The sequence below is a fragment of the Armigeres subalbatus genome, chromosome 1, assembly GCF_024139115.2.
Source record: "Armigeres subalbatus isolate Guangzhou_Male chromosome 1, GZ_Asu_2, whole genome shotgun sequence".
NCBI classification, from domain to species: Eukaryota; Metazoa; Arthropoda; class Insecta; order Diptera; family Culicidae; genus Armigeres; species Armigeres subalbatus.
Window position 1 is genome coordinate 93,950,209 of NC_085139.1, and position 18,545 is coordinate 93,968,753.

At 40.6% G+C, this 18,545-nt stretch overlaps 2 protein-coding genes across 4 annotated transcripts in view; both read right to left on the minus strand.

Annotated features, from left to right (window-relative positions):
* Positions 1 to 16,970, minus strand: part of LOC134202692 (uncharacterized) — a 228,165-nt gene extending 211,195 nt beyond the window's left edge. The window contains exon 1 of the mRNA XM_062677711.1: positions 16,231 to 16,970. The gene's annotated coding sequence lies outside the window, so the exon portion shown is untranslated. The remainder of the gene's footprint in view (positions 1 to 16,230) is intronic.
* LOC134202619 (uncharacterized) overlaps positions 1 to 18,545 on the minus strand; it is a 708,184-nt gene that overhangs the window by 619,722 nt on the left and 69,917 nt on the right. The window lies entirely within an intron of this gene.

An 18,545-nucleotide genomic window follows, 5' to 3' on the forward strand; every position in this document is an offset into this window, starting at 1 on the left:
AGATGGTTTCTTTGTGTGTGTATGTGTGTGTGTGTGCGCGCACCAAAAGTACGAAAAGTTTAGCTCACTTTTTTGGTACTTATCCTCAACCAATTCACTTACAACAAGTTCCACTCGACGCGGAATCCTGCCGTATTGTTTTATATTGAAAATTTGGAAGATTGGACTAAGGGCACAGAAATTATGGCCAAAATACTTTGTGTTTTAAAAAAGGCGCGTAGAAAAGCCTAGCTCACTTTTAATGCACTTACCCTTGATCGATTTACTCACAACAAATTGCATTGGACGCGGAATCCTGTTCTATTATTTTCTATTGAAAATTTGCCAGATTGGACTATTACCTTTTTTTTTTTTTTGCGACTGCGACCAGTTGGTTGATCTATTACCTTAGAAATTGGCTATAATTTTTGCCTTTCTTGTGCAACATAGTTGTACCGAAAGCCTATAATTTCTCTCCGAAAACGATCTATCGGATGCTTCCACACTAGAGTGGGGCTTAGTTGTATGGAAAAACGCAAACTTCGTCCGATCAAGTGAGATCAAGGTTTTTCTAAATCGTTTTGGGACCCCAATCAACTGTGCAAAATATGGGCTCGATTGGTTGCGACCTCGCATGCCGCATCGCGTTTCAAATTTACATGGAGAATAGTATGGGAAAACGAACTTTTTTTACATTTTTGCTCTTAGCGGCTTAAATTTACCATCAATCACGTGACTCAATACGTTAGCATATAGTCTGGAAGATGCCGAAAGACTTTGCCGAAGAAGGTACGTAGCTGTAAGGTCTACAAAAAATGTTATTACTTTTCGAAAATTGATTGTTCAAACCATATGCAAGAAATCAATGTTTCTGCCAGCACTACCGGACAACCTACGGTTATCGAAGGGCAAAACCCATCTTCCTTCTTGTCGGATTTTTTTCTTTGTGAAATGATTCCGGATAGCTCCCATTAGCTCTAAATCCCCATAGGATTAATTATTTTGAAATAACACTCAGTTAAATGATTGGTCTATGTAGTTCGGCAGTGCTGGCAGAATAAACGATTTTTTGCATATGGTTTGAACACTCAATCTTCGAAGCGTTAGAACTTTTTTCGTGGACGTCCCAGCAACGTGCCATCTTCAGCAAAGTTTTTCGGCATCCTTTGGGTTATACTTTAACGCAATGTGCCACTTGGTTTACGATGAACTGAAACCACTAGTAGTAGATATGCAAAAATATACGTTCTCCCATACTGATTTCCATACAAACTTCAAACGCGATGCGGAAAGCGAGGAAGCAACCAATCGGTCCCAAATTCTGCACAGTTGTTCAGGACCTAGAACGGCTTCGAAAAACCATTGATTTGAAAAAAATGACCATGACGCCCCACTCTATTCCACACTGATACGCTTCCTTCCCTCTTCATACGGGAGTTTGGCAGAAGGACGGTCATGAGATTTATATCATAACAAATATTGCTCTCCGCTCGATGGGAATGACTTTCGTTTTCTTTTTGTGTAATCGGAGCTTCAGTTTAACAAACATCCAAAAGTAATATCCTCAAAATATATGACTGGGTAAAATAAAACATGGGTATGTACGTCAAAAAGATTAGAAAAGGAAAAAAATTGTCGTAATTCTTATTAGCATATTGAAGATCAAGTTGAAAACCGAACCGAGGTCTCGCGACAATCGCATTTTCTCGCATTTCCGGATGTTGCAACTGCATCGCGAGTAGTGCGCATCTGTGCCATAATCGTGCACCACTCGCGATGCAGTTGCGACATTCGGGAATGGGACAAAATATGATTTTCGGTTTTCAACTGGAACTACAACATCTTTGCTTGAAAAAATCCGATTTTCATAGAACGGACAAAGATTTTTTTTTCTTTTTTACTCCTAGCTACTAGCTCATCTATTTTCAAGCACACACATTTTACGAAGGTCGAGAAAGGCACCATCACCGCTAGGTGGATTAATCTGGGGTTTTTGTATGAAGCATCTGAAAATTTTGTATGGATCGTCACACTTTACTCGAACTTCCTCCCTCCTCTAACCGTTACGTAATTTGTGGACGCTCTCTAAAAGGTATGCTAGCTACATAATTTTGAAATGCTTGCTTTTGTAGTAATAAATGAATGTTTTGGCTAGTTTTATGCACGAAACAATTTGCTAATACATGTTGCTTGTCATCTGGTGCAGCAAAACTACAATTTATCAAGAGGCTTGCTCTAGCGGATCGTCGTTAAGGGGTCCATTACTAGCACTCCCTTCCTAGATTCTTTCCTTATTTCAGTCGCCCAAAAAGCCGCGCACAACAGCGTGCGAAATAAAGTCATTATTTTATTGAACCTTCGCCGTGCGGATGCGTCTGCAAGAATGATGGAATCGGCGAGGCGAAAGAGAACAAAACAACAAAATCTGTGTTTAAATAGCTTTTGTTTACATATTTACACGCGTGATGTAAGCAACATGCATGCAAGCGTCTTCGTCTACCATTCAGAGTCAGGTCCAACCAGCAGAACGGGAAACTCGTTAATCGTTACCGCGAGGGCGCGAGGTAGGTTAGGTATGTGCCATGTGCGGTTAGCAATTTAGCATTGACATCTGCATTCGAATGCAACTCAATACATACTCAACTCATGTATGCACATTTATTGCAACTGTAGATTGCACCTGTCATAAATTCGCTTGCAGATGTAAAACTCGCTGTCTTAGAGGTTTGTGAATAATGTTAGTAAACAACATTCTCACCACATCATGTGCTATACTCATGAATTTGAATAAAACATCATTTGACATTATGACCTATGCCATGTTATATAAAATTTGTGGTTCCAATTTTTGGTCAACTATCAATCGCCTTACCCTAGGTCACGCACACAGCGAAATAGGTTTTGCCTGAAACAAAATTTACTAATCCATCCATCGTAAACTGACAGCATCTCTCGATGCCACCAAAACAAACCTAACCTCAAAACACCTCCGAGCTCCGACTATGGTAGTCGGTCCGTGGTCGGTCGGTCACAGAAAATCATCGCAAGCAGCGGCACCAATCCAACCCCAACTCGTAGTGTTGGTGCTAGCTTTCTACAGCCAGCGAACCCTCTGCTCGTTCGCTTCGACAAACATCATACACAAGCGGCAGAGTACTCATTTAGCTGTTTCAGCAGTCTCTTTGCTACGTACTTTATCGTCGTCCGCATTGTCGGTTGTCCGCCCGTTCGTTCATCGCGCTCGCCCGCTCGACTTGAATGCCGCTGGCGAGCAGCAGATTGGTGGCGGCGGCGGCGACGGCGGTCGGCGATCCGGTCGGTAGGTATTCAATTTCATCTATCTTCACATCCATCGCTCTGCGGCAGGTCGCAACCGTTCGCCGTCGTCGTCGTCGTCCCGATCCATCCGTAGCAAAAGGCAAAAGCAATGAATGTTGATAGGGTGGGTATGATGATGACGATGATGATGAGAAGGCAGCCAGGCGGGACCCTTTCGATCATGAGCCAGCCATCATCATCGCCGTATAATCGGTCGAAGTCGTTCATCGCTCGCAAAACATTAAACGGATAGGGTGGCACCCTTTTTTGCTGGTGGATACTTATTGAAGGAAATGCTTCTCCGAATAGAAGAATCAGTATGAACAAATGCTTGAAGAGGCAGATTTGAAAGTATATTCGGTAAAATTTCTTGTTCATTTAAAAAAACGTTTGTAGAAAAAGATTTTGTATACCGAGGGTATGCACTGTCACAAAACTTTGAACCCCTACCCCCTAAAATGGCCTCTTTGTTCATCTCCGAAGGTGCGAATCTGATTGAGCGTATGTTCTGGATGATCATCGTAAGGCTCATGACATACTGGAAGCGAAGAGAAGCGAAGCGAAGAGGTTGGACATAAGCAAAGCAAAGTGAAGCGACGATCAAAGCGAGCAATGACATACTGAAAGCGTTTTTTCAGAGTGTTGATCTCACAACAAATATGTACAAGTGTAAAAACATGGATTTCGTCAGATAGAGAATATTTTCGTTCACCAAGCACATTTAGCACAAGGAAAAATAGTGTTGGGAAGATTTATAGAATGTCGCAATTGAAAACCCATTTTATGACGTGAGCGATATTTTATCACCACATACAAACAGACGTAGGGCGTAGCTATGATAAAACTTTTTGGGCCATGATTTATTCTTTTTTTACGTTTGCTCCTATGGAAGATCCATTAATTACGTAACGGGAGATTTTCAACATTATTACAGATGCATTCATTTAAACTAATCCTAAATACGAGAACGATATTAATATTAAAAGTGTTACATGCGTTTGTCTAAAATATGCACTTTTTATTTCAAAATGTTTCTAAATTTTTGGACTGCGCCAGAATATTCCAAATTTTAATAAGTACCGCTACTATGAAATACTTCAGATTTGCTCCGTACATTTAGCTAAAACAATACATATTTAAAAGTTTTCTTTATCAAATAAACAATGTTGCTTGCCTCTCCCGCAAAACTTTTCACCGACAGCCATTTTACACAAGAGCGAACGGGAGTAAACTCTAATCAACAAACATACAGAAGTGATCCTTTGCGATATCGCGCGGCAAAGCACTCTACAAACTGCTTCACCTCTTTGGTTACCACTTCTCGCCTCTCCTCATCGCTTCCACTATGCCAGATATAAGCGATTTCCATACATCGCTCATTGAGGTTGCTTGCACGCGGACGCTTCGCTTCTCCCTCAACTCTTCTAATCGCCCCTCTTCTCTCCCAGTATGGCATCAGCCTAAGAATATCCGCAAACACACCTGGCGACACTTGCTCAAGATAGACGACGTGTTGATCGACGGATGGCATTTCTCGGGCGTTAAAAATGTAAGGTCCTTCAGAGCCCCGAAGCATGTCTCGGATCACTACTTTGAAGTTGCAAAAATTCGGGTGCGACTATCCAGCGTTACGAATTCACCAGAAATACCAGAACGATGCGTTTCAATATTCAACCCTTGGCAGTTAAAAAGGCTGCTGAACAGTACCACCAGAAACTAGATGAGCTCATAGAAGATGCCTATGGATCTGCCGACGTCAACACATCGTGGGAGAATATCCACGAAGCAGTGACTCCAATAGCGCAGGAAGTGTTAGGCATTGCACAGTGACGCCAACGAAATGATAGTTTTGGTGAGCTGTTAGTGAGCTGTTAGTGGCTCTTACCCGTTGCAACAGAGTACGGCACAGTGCAGCAAGGGCAGATGAGAATCCACCGCAGAAAGAAAAGGCATCACGTAGAGAATGTTATAGCTGAAGCGCAGGAGAACATGGATAGCAACGAAATTCGGAGGTTTTACGCGACTATGAATGGCGCGCGGCATATAGGTGGGACAGCCTGCGACAGAAAGTATAATCACGATTTGAATGCGCTCCTATTGTTTTCAGATGAAGTATAAATAATAGGTTATTACTGAGTATTATTGTTTACAGTCCAATATGTCGCTCTGTGATTCATAAGTGCCATCCGCTTAAGTTTTTATGGAAAATTTGAAGATTTTTCCTTGAAAAGCGCCAACAGACCATGCATGAATGGTGCACTATTCCCTACATTCATTGAGTCATATTGCGAAAATAGAAGATAAGAGCATCGAAGCCATGCTCAATCGGAAAATCGTTCAAATTTTTCTCGTAAAAATGGTTCTGCTGTTCAAGATTTGGAAAAATCTAAGAACATCGAAGAATAAAGTCGACCAAACAAAAGACAAAACGAACTACTGACTTTCAGGAAACAGAAGAAGGAAAAAGGAAATGTACAACATGCCGCATATGTCAGAACATAGGCCAATAAATTGTACGATAAACTTTTGTATGGAAGATCGTTATGAAAGGGATGATGATGGTAAACCATGAGTAAAATTCGATTATAACATGATCCTTGCTGGTAAAGTATACACATTGTTGATAAGCAAGTTTATTTATTAAAATTCTGTAAAAAGTGTGGAACTCGAAAATGTACCCAGGTAACCAGTAAGCATTATATAAAGCATTTAAGTGGCATTATATGCGCCTTTACTGCAAAACTTTAAATGCCAATAAGCCCTTTAGTCGCCTTTAATGCTATTTTAATGCAGGTTTTGGTCCAATATATGGCTGCTTAAATGCTCAATCCTACTTTATCGATAAAGTAGAATTTTTACTGAGTAGCATTTATTTAGCATCCGAAATGCTGAATTAATGCTTAATTTTGAAAACAGGAAAAAAGTTTTTTTTTTGGCATTTTTTTCAAATTTTTTTTTACATAGTTTTTTTTTCATATTATATCGTTATTGTTTTTTCTCATATTTGAAATGGAACATAACTTTTTACTTTCTTCTAGCGGGATTCGAACTCGCGCTCTTGCCACCTGACGCTGTAGTTGTCATCGCCCTTACCAGCTGGGCCATAAGAGAGAGATGATAATGGGAATAATTTTGCCCAACATAAACACTACGCCCCTTCAGGAACATTGAAACTTAATCTAACTCATCTCAGAATTCAACCGTCACAAACGTCATACCCAGTTGCAATGAAACAGCTACGGTAGTGCTGCTTTAATGCATCCATCGAAAATAGTGCAATGGAATAATTAAATGTATCTGAATTATGTAATTAGTGATAGGGTTAGGTTAACGACAAGTACTCCTGTCAATGGTCGGAATGGAAAAAACATTCTGCACATACCGTTTAATTTCTATTCTCAAATGTAAGTTCATTGGTTTCATATTGGAAAACGTTTGACGTATGAACACTACAGGCCTTAAAGTGGCACTAATGTAGCTGTTCCATTGCACCTGACGAAAAACAACATTGTGCATTCAAAATGCTATTATAAGACTATGCATCTCATGATTGCTTTGAAAATGCTTATTTAGAACAGCTAGGTTTTCGAAATGCTTATTTACAGCATGGAGCATATGCAATGCCAGTATAATGCTACTATAGTGCTTACTTTAATGCTTATTGGTTACCTGGGTAGCCTAAATCGTTGACAAACGATGTGTGCTGAAGCTAATTTTTGGCGTGATCGTGGTGCCGTGGCGGCGTGAGTCAGCGTAAATCAATTCCGTGCATTACAAATTTTCCAGAATTTATCCGGATGGAAGGGTTTGTTTTTAGCTTACAGCTTTAAGATGAGCAGAATGATTCTTATGAAATCATCGCCGACGTTTCGGTGTTTGGTTCACACCTTCTTCAGATCATTCAGGCCCTAAGTAAATGACGGCTCATGCATAAGTTACGCATTTAAATTGAAGTCTAACATCAGACTCACTTGACTAAAATCTTCGCTGTCGGAAATCGTCGATCTGATGGTAACTGTCGGTAATTGATATATGCACTAGTGTAACACGTACAGGTACACGTACTAACACGTACACGTAAATGAGTGAAACATTAAAAATTATTTCAGAAACTATGCTAATTATGTATGCCCCGGGAATTCTTCCGAAAATTCCTCCAAAAACTCTCCCGGAAAACTGTTCAGGGTTTTTTTTCTTCGGAAATTCTCCCGTAAATTTCTTGAGAAACTCGTCTGAAAAATCATCTGGCTATTTCTCCAGATATTCTTTTAAAATTGCTTCAAAGCTCTTTCGAAACACCTCCAAAAATTCCCCTCGAAATTCTTCTGGAAATTATTTAAGGAATTCTCCCGGTAGATCCCGCCAAAATTCTAAAAATTTATGTGGGCACTTACTCTAAAATTTTTACAAAAATCATCCAAAAAAATCAATTTTACAAAAATCCATTTAGGATTTTCCGAGACATTTTCAGGAATTTACAGCAATATCTTGAAACAATAACCCACTATTTCTTCCAGAAATTCCTTGATGAATTCTCCCAAAAATTTCATCATGAATTTCCCGAAATTACTTAAAGAATTACTCCGTAAATCTCTTTATAAGTTCCCCGAACATTGCTTCGAAAATTCTCCGAATTCATTTTGTAATTCCACAGAAATTTCTGCGAAGTTAATCTGCGAAAAAAATCCTTCAAGAACTGCTCCGGGAAGTTTCTTTTCCAGGAAGAATTCCCGAAGGAATTTTTGTGGAAGTTTCCGAAGAAGTTTCCAAAGGATTTCCTGGCGAATTCCTGAAGAAATTTTGCAATATTCCTGGTTTGAGTCCCAGGAGGATTTTTCGTATAAATTCTTGATTGGTTTTCCGATGGATTTCCTGAAGACATTCTCGGATGAATTCGTTGAATAGTATGTGGAACAAATCTAGGAAAAATTCTAAGATAAAAGGTTTTTTTTTATGAATTTCATAAGGAGTTTTCAAAGAAAAATATTTATGAATTTCCAAACAAATTTCAAATAAGGTTATGAAATAATTTCAGAAATTCTAGTTGAACATTTTAGGGCAATTTTAGAGCAATTCCTTAGTTTCCTGAAGAACAATTTCCAAATTTTCACAAAAACGTATCTTTATGTTTGGTCGAGAATATGTTAAATATCAAGGGTTCTAGCGGTCATGTTGCCAAAGATATTTTCTCATGTCGTACATATTTGGTCAGAGATCAGCTCCACCCTAGTTGCAGTTGTGAGTAGATCGTCATCCAATGATTTAGATTCTAAGACTTTATCGACAGACATCACCTCAATTCGTCGAGCTGATCAACGGTATATGAAAGTCAGCCCTCCATGCCTTCAATAAAAAAATTGTTTTTGAAGTACAAATATAGCCTTTTTGTTACACGTTGATGTACAACAGCGGTTCTCAACCTTTTTCTTGAGAGGTATCCCTTCAATCTTATGCTTTAATTGAGGTACCCCCTGTTTAATTTTCGCTGTAAATGAAAATAAGCGTATTTCATAAGATATATTAAAAACAAACCACAAACCTAAAAATTGTCAGAAGGTTTCATTATTCCGGGAAACTTTCTGATTCAAACTGGTTTTATACGTCAAGCTTCCCACAAAACTTTTGGAGGCTTCTGAGTCTCTAGGAAGGAAGCTTCCAAGCCTCTTGAAACTAGGACTACGACATACGAGCCTCTTGATAGGCAGATTCCGAGCCTCTTGGAAGGGACCTTTCGAGCCTCTTGGAAGGAGGCTTTCGAGCCTCTTGGAAGGAGGCTTCCGAGCCTCTTGAAAGGAGGCTTCCGAGCCTCTTGAAAGGAAGCTTCCGAGCCTCTTGGAAGGAGGCTTCCGAGCCTCTTGAAAGGAGGCCTCCAGGCCTCTTGAAAGGAGGCTTCCAGGCCTCTTGAAAGGAGGCTTCCAGGCCTCTTGGAAGGAGGCTTCCGGGCCTCTTGGAAGGAGGCTTCCGAGCCTCTTGGAAGGAGGCTTCCGAGCCTCTTGGAAGGAGGCTTCCGAGCCTCTTGGAAGGAGGCTTCCGAGCCTCTTGGAAGGAGGCATCCAAGCCTCTTTGAAGGAGGCTTCCAAGCTTCTTGAAAGGAGGCTTCCAAGCTTCTTGAAAGGAGGCTTCCGAGCCGCTTGGTAGCCTAAATCGTTGACAAACGATCTGTGCTGAAGCTAATTTTTGGCGTGATCGTGGTGCCGTGTCGGCGTGAGTCAGCGTAAATCAATTCCGTGCATTACAAATTTTCCAGAATTTATCAGAATTTAAGGTGAGCAGAATGATTCTCATGTAATCATCGCCGACGTTTCGGTGTTTGGTTCACACCTTCTTCAGATCATTCAGGCCTCAAGTAAATGACGACTCATGCATAAGTTACGCATTTAAATTGAAGTCTAACATCAGACTCACTTGACTAAAATCTTCGCTGTCGGAAATCGTCGATCTGATGGTAACTGTCGGTAATTGATATATGCACTAGTGTAACACGTACAGGTACACGTACTAACACGTACACGTAAATGAGTGAAACATTAAAAATTATTTCAGAAACTATGCTAATTATGTATGCCACGGGAATTCTTCCGAAAATTCCTCCAAAAACTCTCCCGGAAAACTGTTCAGGGTTTTTTTTCTTCGGAAATTCTCCCGTAAATTTCTCGAGAAACTCGTCTGAAAAATCATCTGGCTATTTCTCCAGATATTCTTTTAAAAATTGCTTCAAAGCTCTTTCGGAAACACCTCCAAAAATTCCCCTCGAAATTCTTCTGGAAATTATTTAAGGAATTCTCCCGGTAGATCCCGCCAAAATTCTAAAAATTTATGTGGGCACTTACTCTAAAATTTTTACAAAAATCATCCAAAAAAATCAATTTTACAAAAATCCATTTAGGATTTTCCGAGACATTTTTTCAGGAATTCACAGCAATATCTTGAAACAATAACCCACTATTTCTTCCAGAAATTCCTTGATGAATTCTCCCAAAAATTTCATCATGAATTTCCCCGGAAATTACTTAAAGAATTACTCCGTAAATCTCTTTATAAGTTCCCCCGAAAATTGCTTCGAGAATTCTCCGGGAATTCATTTTGTAATTCCCACAGAAATTTCTGCGAAGTTAATCTGCGAAAAAATCCTCCAAGAACTGCTCCGGGAAGTTTCTTTTCCAGGAAGAATTCCCGAAGGAATTTTTGTGGAAGTTTCCGAAGAAGTTTCCAAAGGATTTCCTGGCGAATTCCTGAAGAAATTTTGCAATATTCCTGGTTTGAGTCCCAGGAGGATTTTTCGTATAAATTCTTGATTGGTTTTCCGATGGATTTCCTGAAGACATTCTCGGATGAATTCGTTGAATAGTATGTGGAACAAATCTAGGAAAAATTCTAAGATAAAAGGTTTTTTTATGAATTTCATAAGGAGTTTTCAAAGAAAATATTTATGAATTTCCAAACAAATTTCAAATAAGGTTATGAAATAATTTCAGAAATTCTAGTTGAACATTTTAGGGCAATTTTAGAGCAATTCCTTAGTTTCCTGAAGAACAATTTCCAAATTTTCACAAAAACGTATCTTTATGTTTGGTCGAGAATATGTTGAATATCAAGGGTTCTAGCGGTCATGTTGCCAAAGATATTTTCCCATGTCGTGTTTTTTAGTCAGAGATCAGCTCCACCCTAGTTGCAGTTGTGAGTAGATCGTCATCCAATGATTTGAATTCTAAGACTTTATCGACAGACATCACCTCAATTCGTCGAGCTGATCAACGGTATATGAAAGTCAGCCCTCCATGCCTTCAATAAAAAAAATGTTTTTGGAGTACAAATATAGCCTTTTTGTTACACGTTGATGTACAACAGCGGTTCTCAACCTTTTTCTTGAGAGGTATCCCTTCAATCTTATGCTTTAATTGAGGTACCCCCTGTTTAATTTTCGCTGTAAATGAAAATATGCGTATTTCATAAGATATATTAAAAACAAACCACAAATCTAAAAATTGTCAGAAGGTTTCATTATTCCGGGAAACTTTCTGATTCAAACTGGTTTTACACGTCAAGCTTCCCACAAAACTTTTGGAGGCTTCTGAGTCTCTAGGAAGGAAGCTTCCAAGCCTCTTGAAACTAGGACTACGACATACGAGCCTCTTGATATGCAGATTCCGAGCCTCTTGATAGGCAGATTCCGAGCCTCTTGGAAGGAGGCTTCCGAGCCTCTTGAAAGGAGGCTTCCGAGCCTCTTGGAAGGAGGCTTCCGAGCCTCTTGGAAGGAGGCTTCCGAGCCTCTTGGAAGGAGGCTTCCGAGCCTCTTGGAAGGAGGCATCCAAGCCTTTTGGAAGGAGGCTTCCGAGCCTCTTGGAAGGAGGCATCCAAGCCTCTTGAGAGGAGGCTTCCGAGCCTCTTGGAAGGAGGCTTCCGAGGCTCTTGGAAGGAGGCTTCCGAGGCTCTTGGAAGGAGGCTTCCGAGCCTCTTGGAAGGAGGCTTCCGAGGCTCTTGGAAAGAGGCATCCAAGCCTCTTGGAAGGAGGCTTCCGAGCCTCTTGGAAGGAGGCTTCCGAGCCTCTTGGAAGGAGGCTTCCGAGCCTCTTGGAAGGAGGCTTCCGAGCCTCTTGGAAGGAGGCTTCCAAGCCTCTTGGAAGGAGGCTTTCGAGCCTCTTGGAAGGAGGCTTCCGAGCCTCTTGGAAGGAGGCTTCCGAGCCTCTTGGAAGGAGGCTTCCGAGCCTCTTGGAAGGAGGCTTCCGAGCCTCTTGGAAGGAGGCTTCCGAGCCTCTTGGAAGGAGGCTTCCGAGCCTCTTGGAAGGAGGCTTCCGAGCCTCTTGGAAGGAGGCATCCGAGCCTCTTGGAAGGAGGCATCCGAGCCTCTTGGAAGGAGGCTTCCGAGCCTCTTGGAAGGAGGCTTCAGAGCCTCTTGGAACAAGGCTTCCGAGCCTCTTGGAAAAAGGCTTCCGAGCCTCTTGAAAGGAGGCTTCCAAGCCTCTTGAAAAAAGGCTTCCAAGCCTCTTGAAAAAAGGCTTCCAAGCCTCTTGGAAGGAGGCTTCCGAGCCTCTAGAAATGAGGCTCCCGAGTCTCTAGAAAGGAGGTGTCCGAGCTTTTACAAACTAGCCTTTCGAGCCTCTTAAAAAGAGGCTTCCAAGCCCCTGGAAAGAAATTTTCCGAAGTATTCTTGAAATAAGGCTTCCGAACAGGAGGTTTCTGAGCTTATTGGTAGGAGCCTTCCGAGCTTCATGAAAGGAGGCTTACGAGTTGCTTCGGATGAAGCATTTTGAAAGGAGGCTTCCAAGATTTTTGCAACGAAACTACTGAGCTTTTCGAAAAAAAAGTCTCTCAACTGGATGCTTCAGAACCTTTAGATTTTTTATTTTAGTTCGGAAGCATATTATTCAACATTTTGCCTCAATCAGGTACAGTATACGTTCGATAACTGCAAGTCATTTAAATGCAATGCTTTTTAACTGCAATTTGATAGTTGCAACAGTTTTGCAGTTATCGGACCGCTAAACTTCAAACTAATGTCAAATTCAATGACAGCTGCATTGCGCTGCACCTTCTGATGCACTTTTATTGCATCTGACGTCGATTGACAACCGTTTGACGTCTAGAATGCGTTGCAGTTATCGAACGGCATTCGTTAACTGAAAAGTAAACATTTTGCAGTTATCGAACGGCTACTGTAGATGAAAATTTGTTCATTCGACGTCCTTATGATTTTTTGTCCCACAGACCTTCATACTGCTCTGCTTGGGGTAGACAGGAATCAAAAGTCTGAACTACTGACCGCCATGCATATTATGTATAATACAATGTTTTGGAATAAGAAATTTTAAATTTTTGAATAAGTTTTTATTGGAATTGTAATACATCCACCATTACGCATTTTTGTTCGAGGTACCCCCTGGGCCAGAGGAGGTACCCCCAGGGGTACATGTACCCCAAGTTGAGAACCGCTGATGTACAAGAAAAGCATTAACGATTCAAACGACGAGAAAACTAAAGTCAGTTTTCTAGTCATCTTTATACTCATCTTAGTGTTATGTTCATGTGGGCACCAATTCAAGAAAAATCTGAGTCCTGCTGGTCCGTTGTGTGCTATATCAAATAAAAATTTGCTTAGCATACAGAGCTTTCTTTCGAAATTTTGGCTTCCGGGTGATTTTATGAACATTCAGATACTACTCCTAAACAAACAAAAAGACAGTGTGCCATGAGCTACAAAAGCTCACGTAGCACAGATTCAGTGCGACGAGAGAAACTAGCGCGCGCATAAAATAATTGAGTGAGCGTGCCTCAATTTACGTCTCATGAGACTCATCTCATGCGCTAGGAACTCATAGCTCGCGTTACTTAGGCGACGATATTATTGAATGAAAATTTCCCGCCTAAGCTGTTTTGCGCACCTCCGCTGTTGCTTGCAAAGGTTTGCCATGATAAACAGCGCATGAGCTGATTGCATTGAGATGTCTCAATGCGACTCACCATTCACCAATGTTAATGTGAGGTACAGCAGTCGTTTTTGTACGCGTGTATGATGTCTGACTAAGATAATTGTTACCACTTCGAAAAAAAAATGACGCTTTCTTTAAAGCTACCCCTGTGTATTGCTACCTATGTAGTACTGTTGAACGCTTCAACATTTGATCTCTACTATTTGGTCTCCATTCTACTCTGAGTGGCATATTTATTATTCGGCTAGTAATCTATCAGTTCTAGGGTTCGATGCTCATCAATTGAAAAATCATCGATGGTCGTGAGATTGTTAATTATTGTTTTCCAAAAAAACTACAACCGCAACTAGTGACGCAAAGTACAGGAGAAACAATAATTATTCGATATTGTATCCATTTTGATTGGATTTCTTCACTGTTCCTGGACTCTTTGATCAATTTCGCATGAAAAGCACTCATGAAAGGAATTTGGGCTTCGTTTTCAAATACAAATTTCTAAATTCTTTTAACAGATATATGGGGTCTCCAGTAGCCTTGCGAGCAAAGGCGTAGGATTGCCAATCCGGAGATGGCGAGTTCGATTCTCGGTCCGGTCTAGGATGTTTTCGGGTTGGAAACTTTCTCGACACCCTGGGCATAGTGTATCCTTTGTACTTGCCACACAAGATACAAACTCATGCAATGGCGGGCATAGAAAAGCTTTCAATTAATAACTGAGGAAATGCTAATAGAATACTAAGTTGAAAAGCAGGCCAAGTTCCAGTTGGAATGGAGAGCCATTTAAGAAGAAGAAGAAGAACAGATATATGCAAACAACAACGACTAGTCGATAAAACAATCACATTTCTTCAATTCACCGAATTGGAAACTTTTTTCATGTCCAGTCACGGAATAAAAATTGGTAAAATTGTTGTAGAATGCCTTTCATTCGTCGTGTTTCTATAGAGAATGAGAGGGACAGTTATTTAAACATCGCGTGACATCTCTCATTGAAATTAGGAAACTCCAGTACTGACTAGAGTAGAGTGAAACAAGAGTACGTGGGAAACATTCTCGATTCCTTGGGCATAGTGTATCCATTGTACATGCCACACAAGAAACATACTCGGCATAGAAAACTTGCAATTAATAACTGAGGAAATGCTTATAAAATACCAAAAAAGGCAAAAAGATATTTTAGTTACTAGATAAAGATTGTCGCTTCGGTTCCCTTTGTTCTGCTGTCCGGAACATGTTGGGTACCAAGCTGTCAAATCGTATGGATTTTCCTTCTTTGACATTTAGCTACCCTATCCTCGCCAGCAAAAGATGTTCCGGACAGCGACGACAGCGACAATCTTTATCTAGTAACTAAAATATCTTTTAATACCAAGTTAAAAAGCAGGCCGAATTTCAATCGAAATGTAGATCCATTGAATACGAAGAAGAAGATGTGGCCCCTGGTAATATAGGAATACTTTTATGAGTACTTTTTAATCATTTTCAAAAATATTGCTTATACGTAAAAAAATGCGTCCTTTAAACCTTCCTAGTGCATTGGGGTCCATTTCGACCCAAGCACACCCAAAACACCGCTGTAACTTAGTAACGCAACGAGATAAAAATCTAAAGAAATTCTGACTTTTCCTAACTTTTGAAAACTAAGATTCCCTGAGAAAATCAGCTTCCAGTGACATCTAGGAGAGGCGCCACAAAAAAGTGACACATTGTGCATTGGGGTCCATTTGGACCCAAGATTTCATCACGATCACAAAAACTCAAATCTCAACCGATTTTCGATCTTTTGACACCAAACGAAGGCTGTAGGTTTCTAGAACGAGCCAATGATGTGGTTCATCCAAATTGACCTTTTAGTCCTCTTGCACCGGTACTAAAGAGGTACTGTTTACTCTGTACTGTACTCACACTTGCTAAATCTGTAAAATCAAATTAATAAATTCTTCCTTTTTATGCATTAATTTTATGTGAACGATTAGTATTGAGCATATTTTATTATATGAAAAACCACTCTAATATAAAGTAATAAAAAGCGCATTTAGAGCAAAATTTTTTACAATGCGAAGCAATTTTTATATGGAGTAATTATTTTTAAAACAAAACACATTTTTATCGTCGTTTCAAACAAGCAACCACTGAGAAACCAAATTCCAAAAATGTAACATTTTCAATTTGACCTACAAAATGCGCAATACAAGTTCTCGGACCACCCTAACGATCCACACCATCATCATCCATCGCATGGACGTCCGACGGTGAACTTTTTTTTATCTTTCGCTCTCTACCCCCATTGCATGCATCTACCAACCGAAACAATCGTCGCTGTCGGTCATAATCATCATCATCGTCAACAACATCCAGCTGTTTATACGGTTTATCCCCGCGAATAAACGCGACCCGTGCAATGTAAACTGTCAAAATTAAGCAGCACAATGCTCCGAAAAACAAGCGTTTCTCTGTTCTTTCTTGGTGCCTGAAATAAGACAAAACAAAGTAGGCAAGCGACTTACCATTTGTTGCAGATTAGCGCCACTGATGTCCGAGTGTAGAGTATCCAACTTGTTGAACCGGAACCGGTCTGTGTCCTCTCCGCTGGGCTAGAGGTTAATCCGAGATATCTCTTTGCCTTCCTGTGATGTTCCAATGTGGAAAATTCCGTACACTTCAACCCACAAAGATGTCGGTTTCTCCCACCAGATTACAATGACTACACTACCGGGGGATTTCGATCTGAGGGCTTCCAACTATCTTACTTAGGCCCCCACAAACACTTCACACAATTTTTGCTTCAACAAAAGAGCTCTTCTTCTCCCGAAGGCACCACAATCTGCTGCTGCAGCCTCGACACACCGAAATTCGCTTCTTTTCCTTTTGTTGGAAACGCGTCGCTAAGCAGCATTCAGCACTTTCACGGTAGGTGTGAGCGAGATGAACGATGGTTGTGTGGTTCGAGAAACAACACACACAGAATATTTTACGACGGAAACAATCGACGACGAACACGGCCACGGAACAGACCGGAAACTACTCCACAGTGGACAACGCGCCGCTGGTCACGGTTCCAAGAGTGACACCAATTCACGGTTCTGGGGAACAACTCGAAGCCAAAAACGCGACACACTTTACACACAATAAGCGCAATGACGATGACCACAGGAACAGCGAAGAGCTTCGCGCGACGAGCACACAACAACCAGCGTCCGAAACGAACGGAAATCAACCTCTTTTTTCGCACTCGTCCGTCGTCGTCGATGGAAAGAGTCGGTCGGTTCGAGGCAGCCAAACAGTGAACAAGTTTTGTGTGACGGGGCGATACTACGGTCGGTGTGCGGTTCGCACGAATACGGTCTCACTTCTTGGCAGCAAACAGCACGGTCTGTGGGACGAGATGGCTGCTGCTATGCTGTGGGACTTGACTGGGCTGACAGCAAACGATGTGCGATGATGACACCGACACAACTTTGTACGCGATATGCAGCACGGACACATGCACCCAAATGGGACAGCACCGCGCGGATGGTGCGAACGTTAGCACTGAATTCGAGCGCTAGCACCAAGCATTTTTGTTCGATCGCTTTCAGACTGTGGATTTCCATTTACATACAAATAATTTATAATTATTACTTACATAACGCAAATTTGAGCAAACTTAGACCCCCTCGTAACAAATGATAACATTTATTTGTATGAAGCGTAACGCTTGGTCTGACCCCCCCTCCCTCTATAGCGTTACGTAATCTGTATATGCTCTTTATTATTATTTTTTTGATAAATATTTAAAGTTAAATTAGAAAAAAAAATCCAGGGCACTCACTCAGAATAATTTTATCAAACTATCAGAGTGGAATAACAAAAATAATTTGATTTATTTTAAATGAAAAGGATTTTCAAAGAAAAAAGCTCATCATTGTTCAAACATTTAAAAGTTTCAACCAGATATTTTTTAAATAATTTATTTATGAACTCCTTTTACATTATCAACATTTTGAACATTTTCCTAACGCATAAAAATTGGTTCAATAACCAATAAGATTGCATTGGTCCCAGTCGTCAATTTAATAATACAAACAAACAAAAACAATAAGATTTAACGTCCTAAATGTGTTTCCGAAGATATAGCGTATCGTTCAACATTATTATGGGCCACCGAATTGATTATTAATTTACTGCTTTGTTTATGAATCAACCAACGAGTTCGTGTCTGTGCTTTTGCATTCGCTACACAGAGACATACAGCGAGGGTTCCTGACATTTTATTTCCATGTCTCCCTTTTCGATCACCTCGAGTTTGGCAGCATGTTTATGCTTTTTATGTTTATGCTCCGGGTCGTTCATTCGGCCGCGTTCACTGCTCGATTATTTTTGGCATCCATAAAAGCGGTCAATGTCAACCACACTGCTGATGGCTGGCGTACGCGGTTTGCGTGTTTGGACGTGTAGTGGACGCTGTTTTATCTTTAGTTCAATTCTGTCGGATAAGGGTATCTGGTTGGGCGAATAAACACGATTAGTATGTCTCTCTAAAGCTAAGAATAGTGAAAACGATCGACTATCGATAGTAGACTATCGACCTTCGGTACTGTAGTATACAAGAATCTAAAGGCGATGTGGCCACAGCTATTGACAAAATATTTCGGACGAACTTATAGCACAACTAGCTTATGTTTTGCATATAAGTCAGCTTTTCCGCTGCAATTTAATTAACTCCAATTAATTCTATTTACTGTTTGTGACCATTTTTACTAGTTGTTAACTAATTTAGGCACAATTATATATTAGGTTTCAATTCAATGTTGTAATCTAGCTGTAGGCTGTAGGTTTGTAC